Source organism: Rhinopithecus roxellana, chromosome 20 (genome assembly GCF_007565055.1).
Source record: "Rhinopithecus roxellana isolate Shanxi Qingling chromosome 20, ASM756505v1, whole genome shotgun sequence".
NCBI classification, from domain to species: Eukaryota; Metazoa; Chordata; class Mammalia; order Primates; family Cercopithecidae; genus Rhinopithecus; species Rhinopithecus roxellana.
Genome location: NC_044568.1, coordinates 14,202,193 through 14,230,162, shown reverse-complemented (window position 1 = coordinate 14,230,162; position 27,970 = coordinate 14,202,193). Strand labels below are relative to the sequence as shown.

At 40.8% G+C, this 27,970-nt stretch overlaps 1 protein-coding gene across 3 annotated transcripts in view; it reads right to left on the bottom strand.

The window, feature by feature from the left end:
• FTO (FTO alpha-ketoglutarate dependent dioxygenase) overlaps window positions 1–27,970 on the bottom strand; it is a 410,833-nt gene that overhangs the window by 194,149 nt on the left and 188,714 nt on the right. The gene's annotated exons all lie outside the window — the stretch shown is intronic.

The window sequence follows — 27,970 nt, the reverse complement described above, 5'->3', positions numbered from 1 at the left end:
GGGATACAGCATCTTATGTATTCCCTTTAACAAGCTGACATGGCAGGTTGGTATCTTCAGCAAACTCATTTTCCAAGTGAAGGAATCCAGGCTCGGAGTGTTCAATGAGTGGCCCAGGTTCTCATGGGGTAGCAGAGTAAGAATGGCTGGCAAAATCAGGGTTAATGATGCTACGCCCTTGACCATGGTTTCACTGACAGATTAGGGTTCAGAGACGGTCTCCACTGGTGGAAGAAGTGGTGACTGGACTTCTGGTGACTGAGACTCCAATCAGGGACTCTACCCAACTGGAGCCTCTCTTGGACACACAGACAGAGACCTGAGGTCACAGTAAACAGCATTGTTTTTTAAACTCAGAAAGACAACAACTAAATAGTTGACGAGCCTTAGCTCCATTCCAGATATCCCAGAGATTCTCCCTAGCTATAGTGTCCCAGGTCAAGGGTGAAAATAATGATTTAGGGCTATTTTCACATTTACGAATACTACACATGAAAGGAATGTGTCAGATGAAACGCTAACTTCTGAATGCTAGTATTATCCAGAAGATCACAAAAGTCCATAAGTTTGCAGATACTGCTCTGTGTATACGTTTAGTGCTCTGTGTATATGTTTAGTGCCACTAAAAGAGGCCATAAATCGGTCTAATGTGTGATGTAGGCAGCAGAATCGTAGCTTCTCTCTGGTTAGGAAAGAATACCCGTGTTCATGGGTATTTTTTACCCACAAACATGATTTACGGACCATCTATAAGCTCATTAGAATTTGTGTCTTACGTTTATAAGAACAAGATTTCCAACTCTATACTTCTCACAGATTTATTTTTTTAATTCTCATTATACTGCATTCATTTTCTTGTATCGTTCCAACTGTGATTTAGAATAAAAGAAACGAATGTGGATGACTCAATGAGAACACAGAGGGACCCGGCATATGAACGGGATACGTGGTGCCCTTCATCATGAGCAGTAACAGACATCAGTTCAGTAGCCCACCTTTGCCCTTTAACTCATCTTTTAATGCCTCCCACTTAGGGCGCTCTGAGGTCCAGAGTTATAAACTACATTTCATTCATCTTTAGGGAATGAAAACAATATTCCAACTTCAATTATGAATCCATTTTAAAAGCTGTATCCCCACTGAAGCATCTTGATATAAATAGATACAGACTGTGCAGAGTTTGGCCTTAGCTTTAGAAACCTAATGTGGTTACCACAAAGTTGCTTTGAGCCGCCCCAAGGACAACAAAAGCCACATTTCTGTCTTGATTAAAACAGCCTAAAACCTGCAAACTACTGCTGCGGTTGGCATGAATTCCTACTTAACTCTAACTTGCCACATTCAGAACAGTTTTATGCTTTGATAAGCAGATATTATTGGCTCATCTTAGACAGACAATTGCCTCTCCTGCCTTGTTGAGTGGTTATACATTCCATACCCAAAGATTAAACTGTTGTCAAAAACCAGTGATGGGCACAGCCTTTTCACGCTGAAATTGTCTCCATGAGACTGAGCAGGAACACGTTAACTTTGGGGTTCAGACAATGGATATTCTGAAAGGATTAGAAAAATGGGCAACAACTGAACCTCCTCCTCCCTCCTGTGTTCGAGTCTACCACCTGCTGTGGTATTTTTGTTTCAGTAACAAAGAAGCCTTCATGTTTGAGGCTCATATTTAATGTTTGCTGAACTGGCCCCTTTAGTTTTGGTTAACTCTTAAGGAGCAGAAAAAGAAAGATTTCTTGCCTGACAAATAAATACACCATCCTCTTTTCCCGATTGTTGCCCACCAACCAATACATGCGCAGCTATGGACATATGTGCAATTGTCTTTATATACTGATACCTTTATACACCATACAGAAGCTGGGAGGATACTCTATTTATATTTAATAAAGTGTTATTGGTCAATAAGAGCTGCATTGCATTTGCGATTTCATGGTTCACTACAGTAACAGGTGCTGTGGTAAACAGGAATGTAAAGTGTTAAAAAGAAAGAAGGGATCACTTCAGAGACATTAAGCAGCTTTAAACACTGACAGCAGAAAGGGGAAATTTTTAAGCAATTTGGTTGGGTCAGTAAAAAGTAACACAGGTCAAAAGAACAAAATGGTCCCCTCAAATTCTGCCCATTGACAAGTAAGCATATTGTCTTGTGGTTGGGTGCACAAGGCAAAAGCTAAACAACTGTTGTATGGAAACAAAAATATGCTCTCTTTGTGGCTCTTTTACAATAAGTTACTTCAGCTTGGTGAACGCTTGGGGCCCCCATTCTCCCTGTAGACACGGCTGGGGTATACATTAACGAAAACAAAAGGGTCCATTTTCATTGTAACCATGCAGAAGGGTTAAGCATTTGACCTTCAAGTATGGTGCGCTTGTGCTCAGTGGAAAGGTTCTTGACAATATAAACAAGAATTACTGCTGTTAGAGAAAGGAAACACAATTAAAAACAATCTCAGATGCTTGTTGTACAGCTGTTCAAGTTTCAGCTCTGTCTGACCTCTAAGGATGCTACATGTTTAACGGAGACAATTTAAGATATTTTAGTGAGTCCCCTAAGCATTGGCCATGGCCGTCCTTCCACATGGGAATACCTATCCTTAAACACAAAGCGCTTTTCCAATAATGAGATTTTACGCTGTGGGGTTTACCCTTAAAGCCATTTGCCTTCCCAATCTGTCCTTCTCCTGCTATCTGACCACCCTGAGAAGTAGCCACAGACCAGATCTTATAGGGACTTGGCAGGAGGCAGGAATGTTTGACTTTAGAGGGTACAGTTCTTTAAAAATAGTTTGTTTTTTTTAAAGCAAAATCTTGTACCTTACTTTCCAAAAAAAGACGTTACTGAAGAAAAGTTTCTATTCTGTTAAACAATAATTTATCTGCAAAAAAAAAAATTATTTCGACAAAAAAAGAAAGAAAGAAGTATTTCTTCTGAGACATCACAGAAGATGGTTTTAAAAGAAACAGAAATGCTAAAATCCAAGCTGAGGCAAACCACTGTCTTCCTGTCTTTTGATCTTCTTCGAGTCAGCAAAAGGCTCTGAAACTCTTCCACAAATAAGAGAGTCCCTGGAAAGTGACTGTGAGAAGAAGCTGTCCTCCACTGGGGCAGGACAATGTGAGAAGGCCAAGGGACCATGGCCAGGGCCTACGACCAGCCTTTTTTTTTTTTTTTTTTTTTTTTTTCTGAGACAGAGTCTCACTCTGTCACCCAGGCTGGAGTACAGTGGTGTGGTCTCGGTTCACAGCAGCCTCCGCTCCCCGGGTTCCAGTGATTCTCCTGCCTCAGCCTTCTGGGTAGCTGGGATTACAGGCGTGCGCCATCATGCCCAGCTAATTTTTGTATTTTCAGTAGAGATGGGGTTTCACCATGTTGGCCAAGCTGGTCTTGAACTCCTGACCTCAGGTGATCCACCCACCTCGGACTCCCAAAGTGCTGGGATTACAGGCGTGAGCCACTGCACCAGGTTTATGACTGGCTTTAAATGAACAAACCATGGCCGCCTACTCCAGACTTGAGGTGATACTTCCTACTTCTCAGGAAGAAAGGAAGTCATACCGAGGTGAAACAAAGGCAAGAGACAGGCCAAATCTCGTAAAGAGCAAGGCACAGGGAAAGTTTTGCTTGTCAAATACACTTTAATCTCTAAAGTCACTGGGCTTTGATGTTGCCCCAAACAGAAAACCTACATGGTTTGCAAGATTTACAGCATTTCTAGTGGGAACAGTTTCATGCTCCAGGGTTTTTTCCTTTGGAGATTAAGGTTTATTTTATCCCTGATGTTCAATGTGTCTGACTGTAAGAGCCTCATCAGAGACAAGGACATTCTCCTGCCCTCTGACTCATCAAATACACCAAACTTTTATTCATCAAATCAAATTCGCTTTTCAGGGAACAAAGCTGCTGGAGATGATCCAAACTGTGGGGTAATCACTGTCATTCTGACAAGACAGAAGTGTTTCTTTTGCACAGAGTCAGCTCCTAAGGGAGATGATAAAAACTGGCTAAAAATGGCTACACTAATCTCCATATTATAAAAGACCACACAATTCATTGCTTAAGTTGAAATGAGGCAAAGCAAAATAGAAGGGGGAAGAAAGAAACAAATTACCACCACTGCCCATACATCAAAGAAAATCTACCACAAAAACCCCAGCACTCAAATAATTATAAGTCACACAGAACAGAAGCAGTTTACAGAGGCCACTTGAGGCACAGTTCACTGGAAGGAAGTATTCGTATTTCCACTGACGCTACTTTCTTGAAGCTGCATCTTCTTCTGACCTCAAGGTGAGGCCTGACTTGTAAGGATAATATATACTAGGCCAAGAAGCTGGTAGTAAATTTCAACTGGATGGGGGATCAGACTTAATTAATCCCAGCACTACTCAGGAAAGTGGTAGGTGGAACTGCAGAACAAATGTGCCTGGATGTTGAGAGATCTACTTCTCATCTAAGCATCGTTGCCAGCAGAAATGAACTGGTGAACAAGTCATGTCCTGGTTCTCAAAATCCCCATTAAGAAGAGGCTCCAACCTCAACATTCCCCATGCAATCTGTTGATGATGATTCTTTGCTATGGCGAATGGGAACCATTCGCTTTTATCAAAACAAAAGGCAAAACAAGAAAGAATTTCCCCACACTCCTCTCTAAATACACGGGCTTAATAGAAAAGAAGTCTATTCACTTCTAGGAATGGAAAACATAAACAAACCCCTTTGGTGTAGTATTCATAATGATGCTAATGGAAGACACTCCTTTTTCACCGACGCATGTCAGTGCATCTCTGAAGTTAACACATAAAACCACAAAACACGCCAGGGAGGGGAAGAGGCTAGTCTGACACCAGAATGTGATTAGCAGAGGCTAAAGTGTAACCCAGGTATCTAGACTTCTGACTCACAACGCTCCTAGAGATTACTCCTGGAGGTTGCCTTAGGACACAGGTAACTGTAAGTGAGGTTTTACTCTAAATTGCAACAATTTGATCTTTCTCCTAGTACCCCCAGCTATACTGTAATAATGCCCAACCATTTGCCTCTGCTTTTCCACAACAGACACACACTTGTGAAATAAAGGAAGGTATGTTTGTCCCTGTGGGGGACAGTTTCTTCCATGCAATTTGCAACAAAATGCACCTTGGATTTTAAAAGAGCTATCCTGTAGTTACGATATTGATTTTTCATTTTGCTCCACAAATACTCCCACAACTTTATAACTGATATACAGCATTAACAGTTTCCTTGGCCTCAGAGACCAAATTAATCACAAAATCAACAATCTGTTTTTATGCCACAGAGTTCAATTTTCGTTTTCAACATAAATTGCGAAACCACAGCCAGAGCCCAGTGCAATTTTAGAGATGCATTGCTAAATTGCCTCCCATTTGTGATTTAATACAACAAAGGTTTTGCAAATTAAAATGTTTAAGGCTTTAGGTTAGCCTGTATTTAGTCAGCTACCAGGCAAATGAATGTCTACAGGCTGATTTCTGGAGCACTCAGAGTAAAGCTAGCTGGGACACCCCACGTCTGGCTACAGTGCACTTCCTCTCGGGAACCTCCAGGTTAACCTGTAAACATCAGTGCCACACAGAATGGTTTTGAGAAATGTCCCTTCAGACCAGATCACACAAATGCCTCCTCAGATTCACCTATCTTCCCCCACCTTGTCCTCATGTCCTTAGCATTCTACTGAAATTCTTCCCATGCTGAATGCAACAGTATGGCCATTTCTTAACTTCCCTGTAGGGTTCGACACTATTAAATCCACTGACTTTCCTCCACTCCATTCTACCGCCTACTCCTGGTCCTCTTCTCACCTCTCTGGCTGCCATCTCTGGCTGTTTCACTGGCTGTTCTGTGCGTGTCCTTCAGACTAGGTCACCCTACTTTGTTCTCCCTTACTCTTGAAACTACATGCTCTCTTACTCACTCCAATCGCTCAGCCACTGTCTCTATGGAGATGCCTGCCATGTGCTAAGTACTTTCAAGCCTGAGTTAACATATGAGAGAACATTGCCTGGCACATGATAGGCACGAAAGGAATGCCTACTGCAGACATAAATCAAACTCCCAAATCTACCTTTGGCTCCGATGTCTCTACCAAGCTCCAGACTGGTATTTTCAGTTCTTCTGAGATGTTCGGTATACTGGCTGCTCAAACTCACTTGCCCCTAAACTTCCTTCTTGGGTGTAGTAGGTAAATGGTGTCACCATCCATCTAATAATTAAGACTAGAATAAATCTTGTAAAATTGCCTGTGACTTCATCGTCTCTCAGCTCTGTCATCCAAACTGATGGTGAATTCTATGTACCTATCTAAAAACAAAACAGGCTGGGCGCAGTGGCTCACACCTGCAATCCCAGCACTCTGGGATGTTGAGGCAGGTGGATCCCCTGAGGTCAGGAGTTCGACACCAGCCTGGCCAACATGGCGAAACCTCGTCTCTACTAAAAATACAAAAATTAGCCGGGCATGGTGGTGCACACCTGCAATACCACTACTTGGAAGGCTGAGGCAGGAGGATCACTTGAACCTGGGAGGCAGAGGCTGCAGTGAGCAGAGATCGCACCACTGCACTCAAGCCTCAGTCTCAGTGAGACTGAGTCTCAAACAAACAATAAACAAAAACTCTGAATTTACCGCTCCTTTTAATTCCCTCCCAATTATTGCCCTGGTTCAGAATCTCATTATTTTGCACCAAAATTTTTGCAGTGGGTCCTCATGTTTCCAGCCTCTCCTCTCTACAGTTTATCCACAATGCTACCAGTTTTAATTTAGAAGAATGGGTCGATTGGATCACTTCCCTATTCAAAAATCTTTGAATCCAGCTCCAACAACCATCTCCAAAACAAAGGCCAAATTTCTACGTGTATCATTCAAAGCTCGTCATCAGCTGGCCCCATTCTCCCCTGTCTACTTGTTCTCTAGTTCCACCCCACCTAGGTACCAGAAGTGCTGGTTACAAGGTACCACATACTTTTCTGCAAACATGCCCTACTAATGTTACAGCAGAGCTATCCCTCTTGTGCCTCTTGTTTGTACTGTCTAAAATGGGCTCATCCCAACCTGGGCAACAAAGTGAGACCCCATCTCTACAAATTATAAATTAGCCGGGCATAGAAGCTAGACTGTGTGGTGGTAGAGCTATACTTCCAGCAATTTGGGAGGCTGAGGGAGGAGGAGCGCTTCAGCCCAGGAGTTAGAGGCTGCAGTGAGATACAATTATACCACTGTACTCTAGTCTAAATGACAGAGCAAGATCCTGCCTCTTAAAAAAAAATATTTAAAAAAGGGGCTCTTGGCCGGGTGTGGTGGCTCACACCTGTAATCTAAGCACTTTGGAAAGCCAAAGCAGATGGATCACCTGAGGTCAGGAGTTCGAGACCAGACTGGCCAACACGGTGAAATCCCATCTCTACCAAAAATACAAAAATTAGCCGAGCGTTGTGGCAGGGGCCTGTAATCCCAGCTACTTAGGAAGCTGAGGCAGAGAATCACTTGAACCTGGGAGGCAGAGGCTGCGGTGAGCCAAGATCATGCCACTGCACTCCAGCCTGGGTGACAGAGCGAGACTCCATCTCAAAAACAAAACAAAACAAAACAAAAAACATGGGGCTCTCTGTCCCTCTTTTTCACCCACCAAATCTCTGACTTAAAATCTAATTCACCTTTCAAGGCACAATTGAAAGGTACCTCCTCTTCCATAGTGTCTTGCCCAGTTTTCTGAATCTAACTTCTGCTCTCTGCAGCACCCTCAGAACATGTATTTTCTACCCCTCATTTGACACTGCACATCATGCCTTTCTCATGTATACATCTGTTACGTGTGCTAACACACATGTGAGCAGCACAAGGGCAGCAACTCCGTTTTCTCAAATGCTCGACACCTTAAACCTTAAAAAAAAATTAATAACAGTTGTTAGACTGGACTGAGGACTTCCCTGGACTCTGAGCCCCGCTGGCAGATGCCTGCTGAATATGAGCTGTACTTTTTCAAAAGACTATAGACTCTATTGGAAGAGGATGGAGCAATTAGTAAATGGCAAACTGGGCGTCATCCCAGGCCTGCTAGGAAAAGCAAGAGGGATATGGGATGCTCAAAGAAGGATGCTGAGTTATCTTAATTTCAGCCCATAGAGAAAACAAATGAACATTCTCTTGGGGGCTCAAAGGTTACCACATTTCTCCCTCAAGCTCAAGACATGTTTATAAACACAGAAGGCTATAATAGAACTCACATGAGAGACGAAACTCAACTTTAGCAAGTGTTTACATTCTCATCAGGACAACAAATCACTTCTCACCAGGAGATTCCAACTCAGTCAGCATGAAGATTCTTGTACATGGGCCAAGAGGGTCTACCCTGGGCCAGAAAACCTCCTGGTCCTTCAGGCTGGATTGTGAGTCCAGGCACTCAACACAAGAAAAATAAGAAAGTGGCATCTCAATGACAATTCCAAACCCACTGTCCAGATACTGCATGGCTCTGAAGTGCCAAAGTACCCACAGGCCACGATAGGTCCTGGTTTGTCACAAGACTGCCAACCTAGACAGGCACAGGGCAATATCAAAGAGGATGGCACCAGACCTTCCTGGCAGGAAAAGGCTGGTGGCCAAGGTCCCCAAAGTTGCTTATATCTGGCAAAAGAAGGAACGATGCGGTGACCCCCAGGAATCTGGACCTTTCTTAACATCTGAGGTCAATAATGTTTGGAAGATAATGGAATTAGGAAAGTAGGAAAGAAGAATGACAGAGGCCAATAACTGACGTTCTACCAGAGGCAACATCCCAAAAGAATAACTCCTGTCAATTCACTCATCTACTCATCATTCGTTAATAACTAGACAATGGCTTTACTACAAGTTTGCATGGAATGGTTGGACATTTTGGACTTGCCCCTTACAACGAAAATCTGATGAGGGATGTCTTATTGCAGATAACAGGACCCAAATTAATACTATGGAATTGGCTCATATTCCAATAATTGGGAGAATCTGTACAAAGAAACGGCATGGCCATTTACATTCTATTTTACAATATGATCAACAATTCTCAGTTCTTTGTCAAGCGATGGTTAGTAAGATTCACAAATTAATGACCAAAAACCACTTCAGCAAATTTAATGTCTCTAGAAGCAGTGGACCTCCACGAAACAGGTAAGTGCTCTCAACCTCTATCTGCCATAGAACGTCAGTGCCTCCAGAATAAAACTTGAGCTCCCAAGCATGGCTTTCATGAGAATAATGGTAAAGTATAGTACAGGGACCTGACCTAGTCAGACAGGTCAAGGGAGTCTTTTCTGAAGGAGGAGTAATTGAGCTGGTATCTTAAAAACGAGTAGAAATAATTTCTATGCCTCTCTTGGTGAGAGAAGACATTCCAGGAAGAAGAAATGACATGTGCAAAGGCCTGGAGGAAGAAGGGAGCACAACGAATTGGACTGATTGAGAAAGGGCCAATGTGGTAGGAATACAGGGAGTGAAGGGGTTGGAGGAAAGGTGAGGAGGAAAAGATGGGATGAGGATAAAGGACAAACGGTCCCTGACTTATGACGGTTTGACTTACGATGGTTTGTCTGACTTACAATTTCTCAACTTTACAATGGCGCAAAAACTATATGCACACAGTAGAAACCATACTTTGAATTTTGCATTTCTATCATTGGCCAGGTTAGCGATACACAGTCCCATACTCTCTCATGATGCTGGGCTGTGGCAGAGAGTTTGTGCTCCCTGTCAGCCAAGCTACCATGAGGGCAAACCACCAATATTGTACTCTACAGTGTACTGTATTCAATAACTTACATGAGATATCCAACACTTTATTGTAAAATGGGCTGTGTCTGAGATGACCTTGCCAAGGGTAGGCTAATGTGTTCCGGGCATGTTAAAGTCACTCTAGGCTAATCTATGATGTTGAGTAGTTTGGGTGTATTGAATGCAATTTCAACTTCACAATATTTTCAACTTTCAATGGGTATATCAGGACACAGACCCATCGTAAGTTGAGGAGCATCTATATTTTAGTCTTTATCCTAACAGCAAGTGGAACCCATTAATGAGTTTACACAGAGAGGGGTATGATTAGGTTTGCATATGAAAACATTACCCTGGCTGCTGTGTGAAGAGTATAGGAAACCATAGAGTAAGCTACTGCAATAGCCCAGAGGAAGGCTGGTAGCAGAAGAAATGAAAAGCGGACAACTTTGAGGGGGTATTTCAAAGGTTAGAGTTCTCCCACTGGGTACCTGGGGTGGAGAGAGGGAAGTTTCAAGAAGGATTCCTCTCCTTCTGGCATGAAGACCTGGATGTGGAGTGGTGCTGCTTCTTCAGTTAGGGAACTCTAAAAGGGGGCTAGTTTGGGGGGACTGCCAGCCACTGGTCCATTTTAGAAGTCTTATGTAACCTGCATCTTCCTACTTCTACCACTCTACACGATATTCTCTTCATAGGAAATAGCCACTCTTTTCTCATGCCCATGCCCCTGTTAAAATTCTCTCCATTCTGTAAGAATCAACTCAAAATGCTTCACTGTGAAGCTGTGAAATCTGATCTACCTAAATGTATCCTACCATCTTCCAAGCTTTCATAGTCTGTTTCTACCATCGTTATCAACATCATCTTCCACCTTACATAAGAATCATAAACATAGCTGTTTCCCTCCCGAGGCCCCCATAGAATGAAGGAAACACAGCAGGCACTCAGTACCTCTCTGTTGGCTTAAAGTGAGAGAGCCTTCCTGTTCATTCGCTCATCTGTTCATGTATTCATCCATTCAATCAAATCTAACTTGGTGAGAGGTCAGGTACCTGTTGAACAGCAATTCTCAACCCTAAACACCTGTCAGACCCATACTGCAACTTGGTGAAGCATTAGAATCAAATGGGACCACAGCTTAGACCAATGAAATCTGTATCTCTGGAGGTGGGATCTAACTGATGAAACATTTTAAAAATTGTCCTGGGTGTTTCAAATATGCAGCCAAGATCGAGAGCTATGGCTACTGAACCCCAATGCCTGGAGCTGCTGCTTATGTTTTTAAAAAGTTGCATGAAGTGTCTTTGATATAGATGCTAATGTTGAAAGAGTCTAATGCAGAGAAATTACATTCCAGAGAAAGTGAAAAAGATAAGATTTCTGCAGTTAGTAATGGATAATTACTGAATCTTTTAAAATAAGGGAGTTTTTCAAATGGATTACACCAAAAAGAAGGAACAGCTAGGCATTCAACAAATATCACAAACAAAGCACCACTAGCACAAAAGGGTGCACCTCTGAGAGAGCGTACACTCATGAAGCACTTGCATCTTCACTTGTTCAACCAATAGGTGTTATGTTATGACTTTGTTTCAGGCACCAAGAACACAGCAGTATACGAGACACAGTCCCTGCGCTCAATGTGCTTATAGAATAGCACAGGTAATAGGTGAACACATAAAATATAATTTCAGACAGTGATGAATACTCTCAGGAAAAAAATAAAACATGGTAAAAAGAGAAAGGGCCACTGTGAGGTGACTTTTGAACAGAGAACCAAATGGAAAGCATGAATTATAGATATGCACAAACATAAGATGAGAGCCTAAGGGAGCAACAGGAACTCAGGTGAAAGGTAGGGGTCACCGAAGTAGCAGGATGGCAGGAGGAATAAAAGAAGCAGATTCAAAGCAATAATGCAAAAGATGTCAGGCAATGCACAAAACACTACGTGTATTATCTCAGGGAAATCTCACAACAATCTCCTAAAGGGAGGTACTATTATTATCCCCATTTTACAAATGAAGAAACTTGAGACTCTCCATATGACTGCCAGTGTCATACACAACAAAATGATGAAGTCAGGGCCCAAACCCCAGTATAATTAACTTGAAAGCTAAAGCTTTTAACCCAAGACTATCTAGGCCTGACCACTTCAAAGGTGATAGAGTGGCTGATCACATGGGTCACAGAGCCAGCAACAGATGTTCACTTTACAACATAGCATGAGATAACACAGCAAGAGATGTGGTCTAGTAAGGCCCCCAACTCCTAAAAATTAATGTCTACCCACTCAAATATAGTAAGGGGTCAAAGAAAGCTCTCCACCCCTGCTGAGATCTCTTTTCGTCCTTGCCTTTACTAGAAAATATTGTTCTAACCACTCCCCAATCATCTCAGTTCTCCGCAAAGTCTTCTTGAAATAAAACTCTTACCTAACAAACTGTGTGCAAGGTAAAGGCTTCAACCTGCAGTTCCATAGCCAAGCAGGAAAAGGCCCAGAACAGAGAATGAGTCAGTGTTTAAATGATCCTAATGAAGACTGACAGGTGGAGGAAGAACGAGGCGAGTAGGAGAGGCCAAGGAGGCTCATCGTATCAGAAGGCGGCAACTGAAACTCAGACCTGAATAGATTCCAACAGGAACATAACTTTAAACAGAAAATCAGGCAAAGTGCCACGTTTCCAGGCATGGGGAGCCCTCCCTTCACCATCCATCACCAAAAATAGTTATAGCACAAAGCCCCAGAACTCAGCAGGGTAAATAAAGGGCCACCTACACCCCATGTGGAACTCAACATCACTGCATGTCACACTAACCGCACTCATCACCCAGACTGATCAGTTGATTTGACGCACAAGTCCACGGTGAAAGAGAACAACCTTCCCACATTTACCAGTCAAGGATAGATGAGTGTTCCTCATGGAAACCGCTATATGTATTGGGATTCTTCAGTCGCAGTAACAGAATGGAGCCTGGGTAAAGATTATTGTAGCAATTAAGAGAATAGTTGCTCTCACCTCACTGCAAACCCCAGCTCTGTTGTTCACTACTCCTGTGGGCTGGTAAATCTTTTCATACATCTGAGCCTTAGTTTCTTTCTCGGTAAAACAGGAATGAGAGAAATGCAAATGGAAATCAGGCACCAATTTTCACCAATCACACTTGCAAAAATGTCTGATGACACACTGCACTGGTGAGGATGTCAGGAAACTGGTGTTATATGGACACATATGTACACATGTACATATATGCATATGTATAGATATACACATATCTATATGTACATATAGATATATACACACATGTACATAGATAACATATATGTATATTGCCTATGTTTATATATGTACATAAACTAATCTCTATATATACACGTTTATATATGTACATAAACTCTACATATATACATATAGATAGTATATATATATCTATAAATACACACATTTACACACACATATAAACTCTGCTACAAATTCTATGGAAGGCATTTGACCATCTATCTTAAAATTAAAAATACACATATCCTTTGATCCAACAATTCTACTCCTAGGTATTAATTACCATAGATCTCACTTGTGAAAAATGTTATGTATTAGGATGTTCACTACAATATTATTTGTAAAAGCAGAAGACTAAAGACAGTAGGAGTCTGGTTACATAAGTTATGGAACCATACAATAAAAAGATACACAGCAATTTAAAAGAACATACAAATATGGAACAGTCTCTAGGACATAGTGTTATTCGTGTGGGGAAAAAACAGATAAATGTTTGTAACTATATAGAATATCTCGGCTGGGCACAGTGGCTCACGCCTGTAATCCCAGCACTTTGGGAGGTTGAGGTGGGCAGATCACTTGAGGTCAGAAGTTCGAGACTAGTCTGGCCAACATGGCAAAACCTTGTCTCTACTAAAAATACAAAAATTAGCTTGGTGTGGTGACAGGCACCTGGAATCCCAGCTACTCAGGAGGCTGAAGCAGCATAATCGCTTGGACCCAGGAGGGGAAGGCTGCAGTGAGCCTAGATTGCACCACTGCACTCCAGCCTGGGCAACAAGAGCAAGACTCCGTCTCAAGGGAGAAAAAAAAAAAAAAAAATAGAACAACCCTAGAAAGGTATGGAAAGAACTGGGAATAGTGCTAGCCTCTTGAGAAGGGAATGAGTAGCTGGAGGACTGAGCGGGGAGAAACACACTTTTCACAGCATAGGCTTTTATAACTTTGTTTTTATTTATTTATTTTTTTAAGAGACAGGGTCTCACTCTGTCATCTAGGCTAGAGCACAGTGGTGCTACCACAGCTCACTGTAACCTCCAACTCCTGGACTCAAGTGATCCTCCTGCCCTAGCCTCCCAAGGAGCTGGAACTACAGGCATGCGCCACTACGCCTGGCTAAGTTTTTTGCATTTTCTGTAGAGGCAAGGTCTTGCTATGTTGCTGGTCTTGAACCCTTGGTCTGAAGTGATCCACGCCCCTCACTCTCTCTAAGAGCTAGAATTACAGGAATGAGCCACCATGCCCGGCCACGTTGATAACTTTTGAATTCTGCATCCTGTGTCTATGATATTGTATCTATATTTACAAGCAAAAAGCTCTGAGAAAGCTCATGTGAAAGATCCAGCTCAGGTCACATGCTCATGGAGTAGCCAGAATAAGACAATGCACTTCACCCTCTAGCCAGTGAAGAAAATGGCTCTACAAGGCAACATGAGGATGCTGCCAGAGAAGGAGGAATGAATGCTGGGTGAGCAAAAAGAGTGTCCATCTCAACACCAGATAGCCTAATTTTGATATGCCAGGTTCAGACACAGGGTAGAGAAAAAGTTCCAGAGAAACACTCAGTTTATCTTATTTTGCTATTGGCATACCGTTGAAAGTTGGTGAATGTAGCAGAGAAATATCCCAAGCACAGCCACGGGATATTTAGGGAGTGGTAGAAAGCACTGAACTGGGAACTGAGAAATCTGGGGTTCTATATTATCTGGCTGTATGCCCCCCAGAAAAGCCTACATCCTTCTGAATCCTTCCTTTCCAAAAAGGAAGAGAAAATGATCCTCTCTCGGGTCCCTTCCAACATTGACATTCCTGGATGCCATGGCATTTGGACCTCAGCTTGTCAGAGCCTAGTAGTTTGAGTACCATTAGGGTGAATACCTAATAAATAAAGAATAGAGGATAAATGTTCCAGGCCTTGAAAGAAATTAAGCAATGCCCAATACCACTATGCTGAATTACCTGTGTCTCTGGCATTATGAGCAATAATGAGGTATCAAAGAAGGCATTCTAAAAAGCCTGAAGCCCATTTGTTCTCTAGGGGAGCAATGGCCCTCTGGTGTGACTTTCATCAGTTTCTTTGGTAAAATGAAACCGTAGTCTCATAATATCATTTCTCTATATCACTATCATTTAAGGAGAATGGTGGCCTCTAAATTTACCCCAAGACCTTAGATTCCTAAGCAGGATCAAAGTAAAGGCAATCTTTCAGAAGCCCACGTTTGAAGAACAAACTGAGAGTTATTAATCACTCAACAATTAACATCTTGTGCCTTAGAAGTAATAAAACCAGTCATTGGAAAATAAGAGCATCACATAGAGGGAGAACATGAGAGTCTAGCAGAAACCTATGTGCAAAGGTGGGAAAGACCAGAGTGAACAACAGCCATTTACGTTCTGAACATTTACTCAGTCTTTCAATTGGTGTGACTGACAAGCTGAAGTGCAATGGCAAATAGAGACAGCAGAGAGTGCACAATCACTAACGTGGGACTGTTAGCCAAGGAGTGGAGAGGTATGTGTGGGAAAGAAACCACTCTATTTCAGCAGTGGAAGTGACAGCTGACCACACCCACTCTCTTGAACCAAATCAAATAGCTCATGAATGACACTTTGGCTGTATTTCAAAATAATTTTTATGCAAGTATTGAGTTCACAAGACTGTCACCTGGACAAGAGGCAGTGAAGATGTCATTTCCTCCAAACCACAACTCTAATAGCAAAAGATCAAATGAAATACACTTAGGGTTCCTAACAAGGAAGAGAATCATAAGTGGTTCATACACGGGAAGACCTACTTCTGACCAAAGTCCAAAATTATTAAGCTGGTATTCAATTTATGAGAGAAAAACAAAGAATCTTGGTAGAGAAATTACCTAATCTCATTTGTAATTCTCATTCTAAAAATGTATGGTGTTGTTTGTTTGCTGTACTCACAAAGCAGACAGGTCTTGAAAGTAGTGCAAATAATTGAATTTGACTTGCTTTCAAAGTAAAACCTTTGCAAGTGCAAGATAATCCAACGGTTTTCATTTTATTTTTAGTTGCACATGTTTGGCACTTTGCTTCCCATGACTTTGATAGCAAGCCAGTCATTAAGGGGTGAAAGTGCCATACCTTGCAAAGAAATGCATTAGAGAAAAAAGGGTCCTTGCTAATCTTCCTAATCTTATCTCTAGCTGCTGGACTCACACAAACCAAACTCCATCCAGTCTAATCAAGTTTGAGAGCAGGTCTGTGTTTTCCCACTGCGATGGCCCTGTTTCTGCCATCTTTGAATATTCTCCACCCATCTCCATCTATCAAAATCCTTCGTATTCCCAAAGGCCTCTGTCAGAATCTGCTCTTCTCCTTTTTCTTCCTCTGAATTACTTACTGCCTTGTGCCTTATCAACCTGGGAGACGTAAGTCCTAGCTCTTTGTATAACTTCACACTTACCAGCAAAAAAAAAAAAAAAAAAGGCAGATGATTAAATGACTGGGATGAAGAAAGAGCACTTTTGATGTCACTATATTAAAATAGATTTCAAACATAATTATTGTCCAATGTTTAAGGTTACCTTTCATCAAAATATCTCAGTAGTGTGGAATAATAAAAACTGAAATGCGAGAGAAGAGGATTCTGAATTTTCAGATTTAAAAGACAGAAACCAAGAGTCTTAACACATTGCCCTTTCTATGAGAATATTCTATTTAACTTTCAGGTTTTTCAGACTGTTCATATAAAGATTGAGTTCTTTCAGAGGTCTTATTTGCAACCAAAAATGTAATCAAGGCTGTTTCAATCTAGACAAAAAACAACACTGCTTAATTAACTCAACTAATAAAGCCAGACTCTTTCTCACATTAAAGAAAAAAATAAAAAATAAAAAGACAGATCCTGAGAATCCCAGAAGGCCACCCTGTGCTACTCACGCCAGGCTATGTGGACGCCATATGCATTCAAATTCTGTCTCAGGACAAAAGGGAGATGGGGCACTCTAGAACCAATCGGAAGACCTGAGCATCAGCTGCAAACACAACTGATTTCTCTCCTTCTACAACAAAGTGGTTATAGAAGGGGTGGTTGGTGGGGAGGAAGAAAAATCTTCAGCTTGTATAAGGCTTCGATCTTCCGACTTTACCTAAGGAATGAAATCGGCTTCATGTATTCAGATAAGCAATAACAGTTCTGCTGCTTATAGAATTACAACCAAACTTTTTCCTTTGTTCTGGCAAAAGACTTCCTGTGAGAAAGCAGTCATCCTTTAAAGCTTTCCAGCCCAAAGGTCTCCCCTGGTTTGTATTCCCCCATTCCTGTTCCCCAAAGGAAAAGCTCAACCCACATCACAAGGCATTTCTTGGTTCCAAGCTGTACTGGTTTCTCAAGGATTCCTGGTGAGGAAAGAAAACTGGTCATTTGAACATCCTTTCCTGGGATCTGTCTGAAGTGTAGACAAGCAGCAAAGATGAATATTAATATGCCTTCCATCATCAAAAGCTATTGCATACCCAAAGGATGATAAATATTTTAATCAGTTTTCAGCTTGTCTAGAGGAAGTCAGTTTACTCCTCAGGGACTTCCCTAGTTCTGTGCCCAAAACCTGTCCAGCCCATGCTGTTTTCTCTATATAATTTTGAAAATTTGTAACAAGAAGTCCAAGCTTTGTTGGAGAAGTCATTTAATTTTGTGACAATTTACTAAGTTTTACCAGAAGAGGGAAATCTAAAACATGAAGGATGATAACAAATAAGACAAAACACTATGATTGTAACTTTGAGCAACACTGGTACTCTGGGAAACTAATAACCTACTTAATCCTCACATTAAAAAAAAAAAAAAAAAGATTTTCCATATTTGCATAAGTTGTTTGCCTCTGATTGCTCAATCTTCTCAGCTATAAATGCCAGAGGCATAAAACAAGACTTTCCTCTGTGTCCTCAATATTATTTTGTTTTTAAAAAGAAGTTAAAGATGTTTTGGGTATTATTTTGAGAGTTATATTTGTTTAAGAATAAAACTAACCCAAAAATATTCCTGTGAAGCAGGTAATAAGAGGTAACACTTTAGGAAAAGGTATAAAGTTAAAAAGAATTTATTGGCCAGGTACTGTTACTCACACCTGTAATCCCTGCATTTTGGGAGGCCAAGGTGAGAGGATGACTTAAGGCCAGGAGTTTAAGACCAGCCTGGTTAACACAGCAAGAACCTGTCTCTGCAAAAATAAAAATAAATTAGGCAGGCATGGTGGCTTGTAGTCCTAGCTTCTCAGGAGGCTGAGGTGGGCGAATTACTTGAGCCCAGGAGCTTGAGGCTACAGGGAGCTATGATCACACCACTGTACTCTAGCCTAGGTAACAGAGTAAGACCATCTCAAAATAAATAAATAAATAAATAAAAGATTTAAGGCCACACTGATCAACATGGGTAGGAGGAAAAGGCAGGACTAGAACACAGACCTCACGTGAACTCTTGCTTTTAACAAACATGTGTCGAGTACCTCCTATGCAGCAGATGCTGTTCTAGAGGTTGGGGAAATAAGAGTGACTAAAACAGACCAAGTCCCTGCTGACCTCATGGAGATTATTTCATATAGAGACAGACAACAAATGGATATATAGGATAATCGCAGTTGGTGGAAAGTGTTAAGAGTACAGTAGAAAAGAGTAAGTCCCTGCTACAATGAGAGAGTGCTTGGTCAGAGCAACTCTCTCCAAGAAAGTGACATGAGCAGAGATCTGAATGAAATGAGGGAGAGAGTCATGTAAATTACAGAAGGACGGACATTCAAGACAGAGGCAGCGGCGTACGCAAAAATCCTGGGCAAGAGTGGGCTGGGCATGTTCTAGACATAATACGGCAGACGTTAGGGGAGGGAAAGAGGGGGAGCACTGATGGAGGCCGAGGAATGGACAGATCCTGCAGGGCATTAGGCCATTACAAGGAAGGTGGATTTCTAAACATGATAGTAGGTTTGAAACAGGGGAGTGAAATGACGACCTGCCTTGTATCTGAAAGGAGCATTCTGATTGGGATGGACATAGGGTAGTAGAAGCAGGAAAGCTGGTTGAGAGGCTATTTTATAAACGATGGTAGTTTTTACCAAGGTGGTAGCACAGGAGGTTTGAAGGGTAGTCAGGTCATGAGTATATTTTGAAAGTAGAGCTAACTGGATTCACTGATAAATCAAGAGATACATCAAGAAGACTCCAAGGTTTTAGTCTGGGCAACTGGATGGTTCAAATTACTGAACTGTGAAACACTAGGGATTACAGAAATCAAACCGTGGGTTTTGGGTATGTTACCTTTGAGATATTTATTACTGGATGGCTGAATACTGCCCACCCTTCCCAAACAATGTTCAGGTGTCCAGGACACGAAACTTCAGTATCAGAAACATATGAATGTATTACAGGCATTGGTCTATGCCACCACTCCCAGCCTTTAAAAAATGTCACTGCTAACTGCATGAAAAGTTTATGTCATGAAGTAAAATATGAAACCTCTTAATCCCCCAACATCTGTTAAAGAACATCTGATGCATAATTCTGGATATTTCATAATTTGTCATTTCAATTAATAATATTTAATAAGACGGTTATATATGTTCAAGCTACCACCAGTTCTAAGTCTTTATAACCAATGCAGATATGGCTATGCAGGTATGTGTAAAACATTAAACTTTAATTATGAATAATGCCGAAGACTCCAGATTTTCAGTTGAAAGCTAATTTTGTCAGTGAAAAACAAGATTAGGAGATTCATTGAGTGGTATTAAAAAAAAACAAGTAGGAGATGATCTGCCTGAGATTTTTATACATATGAAGGAAAAATTTACAATTGAGACTGTCACAGGTGGTTACAGATGGACTGAGATCATGCAAAGAAAATGAAAAAAAAACACGTCAATCACATTTAACTTGTTAGGAAAAGATGCTATTAAAAATATCATCTACAATCACAGAGATCCTTTCAGGAATGCAGAAAAAATAGATCATAGTTCCCCTTGGTTAAAAAAGGGTCATTATTTTGCAGATGTCAATGAGGAGGGAACAGGATGGTGGTTATGTTACCCATAAGGCACGGAAGGGCCAACTTAATGTGTTCCCGGGGCTCTCTGGTAAGTCATTTTTTGGCACCGGGAGCACATTTCTCCATAGAGACATTTTTGTACAATATGGAAAGATTCCCAGCCCAGCCTCCCGAAATATTTAACCCACAGTGGATAGACGCATTGCAAGAGGAGCACTGAGTTCCAAATTGTTGTGAGTCCCTTTAGCTCCTGGACTGAACCCCAGCTCCAGAGGAAGGAAAATGAGGAAAGGAGAGGGATGCTGTCACGAAGGAAGACTCGGTCAACCGGCCTCGAAGCAAGGATTCCTTAGCTGAAGACTGTTCACGTTTCCTTCTAAAATCAATACTGGTGATACCTTGTATTTATGTGTTTTATATTTTACAGACTTTCTCACTGGATCATCATAACAATACTCTTCAAAAGGTAACAGGTTTAGCGATTATTCATTAACCAACTTGGGGAAAAAAAGATTCTAACATCTTGATAATATTCCAAATAAATGGCATGACATCCTTTGGAAATCTTGCTTCCCTTTCAAAACTGTAGGTCTGGTGATTATTATTATTATTTTGCAAACTACTTCATTCTTCTAGACTGAGATTCTTCTAGGATATTTCAGAGGTAATTATAATAAAGTAAATAACAGACTAGAGCTGAATTTAATCCCTCTACCATGCTCCCCACCCCCCACCTCCAAAAAAAACCTAGATGAAATAAGGTATATACTTTGTTTTATAGTATATCTTTTCCAGGAAAAATAGAAATTTCTGACATTCGAATCTGGCACCAGGGTTTCTTAATTCATATCTGAAATGCTATGATGGTCTGCTAGTCAAAGCAATCCAAAACAAATTCCAGCAGCCAAGGCTAAAATAGCACCCCAGGGAAAATAGCAGGATCTTCACACCTTTATATCAATTTGAATTTCAGGGTGGTTAAAACTATTTAAAGCGGCAGAATTCATCTTTTTTTCTTTACATATAGAATGTGTGAAATGTGCATATGTGTGTGTGTGCACATGTACGTGTGTGTATTTAACAAAGGTTGTCAAAATTTAGCCAAATCCTACGGAACCAAGGTTAAAACAGAAACCCTGGCTGTTTACTCCAGTTTTTCTCTCCACACACTAAGAGTTAAGAGAGATGGCAAGGCTGTCACTTGGAATTTCCTAGCTCCTGTCACTTTGTCTCAGCATCTTCAGCATTTTTAGTCTTGTTCCTATTGTGTGCAGAGCAGAGGCACTAGGAATGATCCTCTTAACATTCCTGAGATGTACCAGGCACATCCTAGGACTTGGTACCAATAAAGCTCAACTCTCACACAGCTCATGTAAGGGTTAAAAACAGAAAGTCCTACCCACTGGTTTGCTCTGATGTTCCTGGAGATATTGTCACTGGATGTATCCTCAGTAGAATTCTATTCAACACCTCTGTCTTTAAGTACAAAGCTGTAGGCTGTAGCAGCTTTAAGAAACATAAGTATCCCTTTTTTCTGCTGCACAGTATCTGTGTGTGAAATTCTCTAAAGGGGTTTAAGTATTTACCCTGAACACTATCAGACGGTTTCTAAAATTTTCCTTATCCAGTTGCAAAAACACTTCAAAGAGAATCATAAACACAGTCCTTTGTGCTTTCGATGCACACTGTGTTTTTGAGGTTTAAGCCTGAATTCTCTTGGAATTGTATATTCTTTTTTCCCAAAAAGACAGGATACACAACACTTTCTTGTAAAATTCCTTACTAAAGGTGCAGATGCTTAGGGAAAAAAAATGGAAAACTCTGAAATTCATAAGATAATCAAAAAAGGAATCAAAACGTGTAAGAAATTCATTGCTAAACTACATGTAAAATTTCTCCCCAGATGTTTTACTTTTAATAGAACAATATAGCTGTGGGGGAATTGGAGTGGGTGGGGAATTGGAGTGGGTGGGTAGGAAGGAGAATGGAAAGAACCGAGCTTCCCTGAACACTTTTAAGATAACCAAAAACCAAAGATTTAAACCAAAGATTTTAAGCTGCTCCAGCTGCAAGTGACTTTTTCATTTTTCCAAATTTTCAAAACTAAACATAAAGGTCTGCATATAGGTTTCAGAAACTGAATTTTTGGATGCTTATGAGTCTTTATCCACCTCTAATCTGTGCTTATCTTGAGTCACTCAGCACTGCCCCAGTCAAAAAAAGAGAATTTACATTTTAATTTAAAACCACTAGACATCTCACATCGGATCCTAAATTATTATAATATACTCTGCTCCTAAATCAGAAATGCTAACCCTGAAAAAATGGGGAGACTGGATTATGTTGACTGATGTAACTTACTGTGCACATTAACACTGAAAAGAAGGGAGAAAAAAATTATACATACACACACACACACACACACAATTGGTGACTTTTCCATTAATGCAAACAAAAAAAATTCAACATTTATATTTACATCACTTTCTTCTGCACATCCCCAAAAATCTTCAATCCTAGAAGGAAGTTTAAAATAAACTTAGCTAATTGAACTATAATACAATAGCAAATACCAGTATACTCAGTAAATATTTCAGTAAATGGAAAAGCAGCCTTGTTCCTGTATTCAGTTTTAAAGAATTTATTCTAAAGCACTGTGATGAGAGCTTCATTAATCTCTCCAAAAATAAACAAACTACTGCTCGGCTCAATCATTCCCTATGACTGTGTAACCTTACATGAAGTGTAATCTACGCTGAGGAAGACTCATCCACACAGCCACGGGCAGGCTCCTGGCAAGGGCCTTCCCAGATGATTTACACAGGCCAAAATAGCAGGGGAAAAGGCATGACTCATCTTAAAATTAAACTATTATAACTAACCTGTCAGGGACAACCTTTACCTTCTTAAGTACATTTCTCTCTTAAAACTTTAACAACAAGAAACTGGTTGCATTATTAAATAAAACACCTACTCATTTTCCACATCTCTCTGCTCTCCTGTGCCAAATTTTAACATAAATGGATAGAAATAAATGTAGCCTATAGCTTACCTAACATAATTATATGTTGTGTTTTACACTGTTTCAAAACGGATACATTAAAATAATCCAGTCTTGGCTCCTACCCCCTAAAGTCAATAAAGGTTATTAAGGCCAACTGCCATATAAATGCATTGCTGTAACAGCACAAGGAATTGTCAGAACAGGAAATGCAATTAAAAACATTCAAAACCATCAGGATCTACTTTTTCTTCTAAAAGAAAAAACCGAGGAAAGCAGCAAGAATTTCTCTCCAGTATAGAAATCATCAATACTTTTGAAAATGTTTACTCTGGAAACTATTGTCAAATATTTCCATTGGATTATACCAAATTGACCTCTTTTTTTTTTAAGGTCAACAGGAAAGGAATAAATGTCACCAATTTAGAGGATTTTGCACCTAGCATTCTTTTCTGTATCATTGTGAATTTGATAGTGTTAAAACATTTTTATAGGTAAAATAAATGTCAGTTTTGCAAAGAGCGATACCAGACCCTGAGAGACAAATGGCCTATCCGTTGAATCTCTGGCTACAGCAAGACTTCCTCACCTCACAGGAGACTTCAGCTTTTCATATTTCTCTTTACCCAGAAAGCAAAGCAGTTGTACAGTTTCTTTCAAATGGTAACTCTCTCTTATCCTGAAGAGTCTTCTCATAATACAATCATCTTGGATGGCGGGGGCGGTGGCGGGTAGGAAGTGCATCGGGTTTTAAAAAAATTAAAATAAAAAACAAATATTTGAATAGTATTATAGTGTTATAATGCCATCCTCAATAGGGAGCAAAGAGGAGGGGAAAGGCCAGACTAAATTCCTGGGTTATAAGAAAGGGTTATGTTGCTTTGGGCTTAATGGCTCATAAATTCATGAGGTAATATTCAGGGAAAATGTGATATTTTATCAGAATGTCATTCAAATATAAGGTTTAACATTTACATCACAAGAGCATGGACGGAGTAAAACTATCCGCCGGGAGAAAAATGGCAAGAATAAACAGTGTGATAAAAATGGTGTTTGCTGGGACAGGAAATGGGAAGTGGAGGATGGGGGAGTTTTAAAGACAGCTGACTAAACTTTTTGAAATATGTGACTGGTTATGACACGTGAAGCAATTACCATTAATGGAAGAAAAGCGATTTCAAAGCTCATTTTCCATTCTTCTATATCCTTCCTCAGACTACACCTTCCAACCACAAAGTGAAAAAGAACACGACAGAAATCACAGCGCAAGTCTCTCCCCTGGTACAAGGGCCGATAAAGGTTGCTTTACTCATAAGCAAAAGGGGAAAAGTAATGTACATATTCCCTGAGGTTTTTTATTTTATTTTCTCAGCAAAAGAGATCGATGTTATTTTGCAGAACAGACAAAATCCATTGATTAAAGAAATCCTTCCACAACACACACATGATTTTACAATTCAAAAAAAGCATAAAGATAAAAAAGAATCATTTGTCTAAAATGATCATAATTTTGAGTAAGATAGTCCCTGTAAGCAAAGCGAGGACACTCAGAAATTCCATTTGGATTAGTCTAATGCTATACAATCCAAATGTGCACCAAACACTGTATTTTTTATGTTAAATTGCTGTTGAATTTGTTAACCCACAACTGATATCCTGTGTTATGGAATCTTGGAGATTACAGCTAACTTGAAGCAACAGGGATAATTCTTGACAGTTAATGGTATTTTTGTATGCATTTTCCTGAAAGGCTAACATCTTGGGGCCTCAATCTGGTAGCTCAACATTGCCCCCTACTGCTGGCAACTGAGAAAATATGAGGTGGGCTGGTACCAAGTGGAAATCTAACCAGCCCCTGCCAATTCCACCCGAGTATACAAATACCAGATGGCACTGCACGAACACAGCCACAGAACCGTAGACCCATCCAACAATTATTCTGTTCTGTCTTTTCCAATAGAAAAAAGAAATTACTTGAATTTGTAAAAAGTCATTTGTAAAAGGCTTGAAGCAATGCTTACATTTAATTTGGAAGAAACATCCCTTTTATCTGGGCCTAAATCTTCACTCTGCTGATAAAGATCATCCCAAGGCATGCTGAGGAGAGACACTGAGGCCACTGATCTCCCTCAGAACACTTAGGAATGCCATGCCAACTGCTGGGAAACTAGCACCAGAGAGTTCGCAGAATTGCTTTTCCTTTTGGTATTTTTAATACAAGAGCGACAAAACAAAAGATATTTCCTCTTAACGAATGTGCCACCACCTTCAAATTATTTATGCACAAATTTACGTAGATATAACTAAATCCCTTAAATGAATTCATAATGAATATCACTGGTAAGCTCACAATACCAAATATTTTATTGTGTGTGTGTGTGTGTGTGTGTGTGTGCGTGTGTATGTGAGACAAGGTCTCACTCTGTCACCCAGGCTAAAGCGCAGTAAAGCGATCACAGCTCACTGTAGCCTTGACCTCCTGGGCTCCAAAGATCCTCCCACCTCAGCCTCCCAAGTAGCTCAGACTATAGGCACGCACCACCACAGGCGGATAATGTTTTTTATTTCGTACAGATGAAGTCTCACTATGCTGCCCACGCTAGTCTCAAACTCCTGGGCTCAAGCAATCCTCCCAGCCTGGCCTCCCAAAATGCTGAGAAGACAAGGGTATGAGCCACCTTGCTGGGCCAGATTTTACCAAAAAAAAAAAAAAAAAAGCTCTTGAACAAAAACAAAATCAAGGACCAAGCACGGTGGTTCACGCCTGTAATCCCACTTTAGGAGGCCGAGATGGGCAGATCACCTGAGGTCAGGAGTTGGAGACCAGCCTGGCCAACATGGTGAAACTCCGTCTCTTCTAAAAAATACAAAAATTAGGCAGGCATGGTGGCGGACGCCTGTAATCCCAGCTACTCGGGAGGCTGAGGCAGGAGAATCGCTTGAACCCAGGAGGCGGAGGTTGCAGGGAGCTGAGATCGCGCCATTGCACTCCAGGCTGGGCGACAGAGCAAGACTCTGTCTCAAAAAAAAAAAAAAAAAAAAAAAAAAAATCAATAAGAGCGCCTTTCTTATTTGCTCTTCAACTCTAATTCACAGAGTTGTCAAATTGCAACTTCAAAGTCAAGCTGATGTCTTAGAGCTAAGGTTCATCAAGTTAAGAGGTTCTAACTCATATGCAAATGGACAAAATCAGAATTACACAGTAGGAGGAAAAAAAACGTTGCCCTGAAACTGAAGCTGCCTTTATATAAGAAGCCCATAAAAATGGAGAGTACTCATAACAGGCTTAGTTTAGAAACAGAACTGACCAAGGAGATTTAGGCACAGACTTTTCATTAACTCCAATTCAGTTTCACAATGCTCAGTTTTGCATCGATTCAGGTCTTTGGAGAAATCAATTTTTGTGATACTATTAATACATTAAAAGGATTATAACATTCCTTCCCCAGACACATATCCATGAAAAGGTACGATTTAAAGATTTGAGATGTCTGGAAAGCAAGGACTTTTGGATTCTGATCCCGACTTTTAAACTGGGGCCTTCAGAGTTGTGACTTGACATTTTCATTATTATAAAGTAGGAATTAGGGTAGACCCTATGTTAAGTGTTCTTATCACAAAAATAATAATTATAATAAATAAGACAGAAGAAAACTTTTGGAGGTGATGGATAGGTTTATGGCATAGACTGCTGTGATGGTTTCACGAACGTACACGTATCTCTAAACTCAGGTTTTACACATTAAATACGTACAGTTTTTTGTAGGGCAATCACACCCCAATAAAGTGGCTTTAAAAAAATAAAATAGAGATTAGCAATAGCTATCCATTTTTGCAGATTAGTTCATTGTTTCCAGCACATTTCAAATTCTGTGCAGAGGTACTATCTCCAGAGTTTGCAGGCGTTTACCACTTTTCTACTACATTCCAAATCCAATTGTTCGAAGGCAGAACAGTGAGGTGGTGAACAGCAAGGACCCCAGAGGCAGCCTTCTTGAGTTCAAATTCCAGCTCCCTCACCTGTTAGCTGGGTGACCTTGAGGAAGTTATATAAACCCTTTGCGTTTTGGTCTCCTCGTTAGAAAAACGGGGAATACAGGGTCAGGGGCGGTGGCTCACGCCTGTAATCCCAGCACTTTGGGAGGCCTAGGCGGGCGGATCACAAGGTCAGGAGATCGAGCACAGTGAAACCCCATCTCTACTAAAAATACAAAAAAATTAGCCGGGCGCGGTGGCAGGCGCCTGTAGTCCCAGCTACTCAGGAGGCTGAGGCTGGAGAATAGCGTGAACCCGGGAGGTGGAGCTTGCAGTGAGCCCAGACTGCGCCACTGCACTCCAGCCTGGGGGACAGAGCGAGAATCCGTCTCAAAAAAAAAAAAAAAAAAAGAAAAAAAAAAGAAAAATGGGAATACATTACACCTATGTTATGGGGTGCCATAAAAAGTTAAAGAGGATAGAAAACACATAGAATAATGTCTGGTACTTAATAAGTATTATGTAAGTGTTTGCTATTATTATTACTATTATTTAAATTAAGACTTAGTGCAAGACCTCCATGAGGCTTCAACCTGCCTTCCAGCTACATTTCGTCCCACATCATCTGCACTCCTTGCTCTGGTCACACAGGACTTCCTCACTTCTGGCCTTGTTTTTACAGTTCCTGGAGTCTAAAGTTCGTCCCCAGATCCCCCATCCCATCATACTCCTCAGCATTCAACGGCCCCAAAAGCCGTATCTGCCATTTCACCACCATCCCAGCCAGCTCAAGTGGTCTGAATGTAATGCTCCCTCTTCTGGAACTGTGATTTTCTTTTAACATTTAACATATATCACTGGATTTCATTTTAGCTAGTGTCATACCTGGTGATATTCGTGCCCCTCTCCTTGTTCAACTGTTGGATCACAGTGG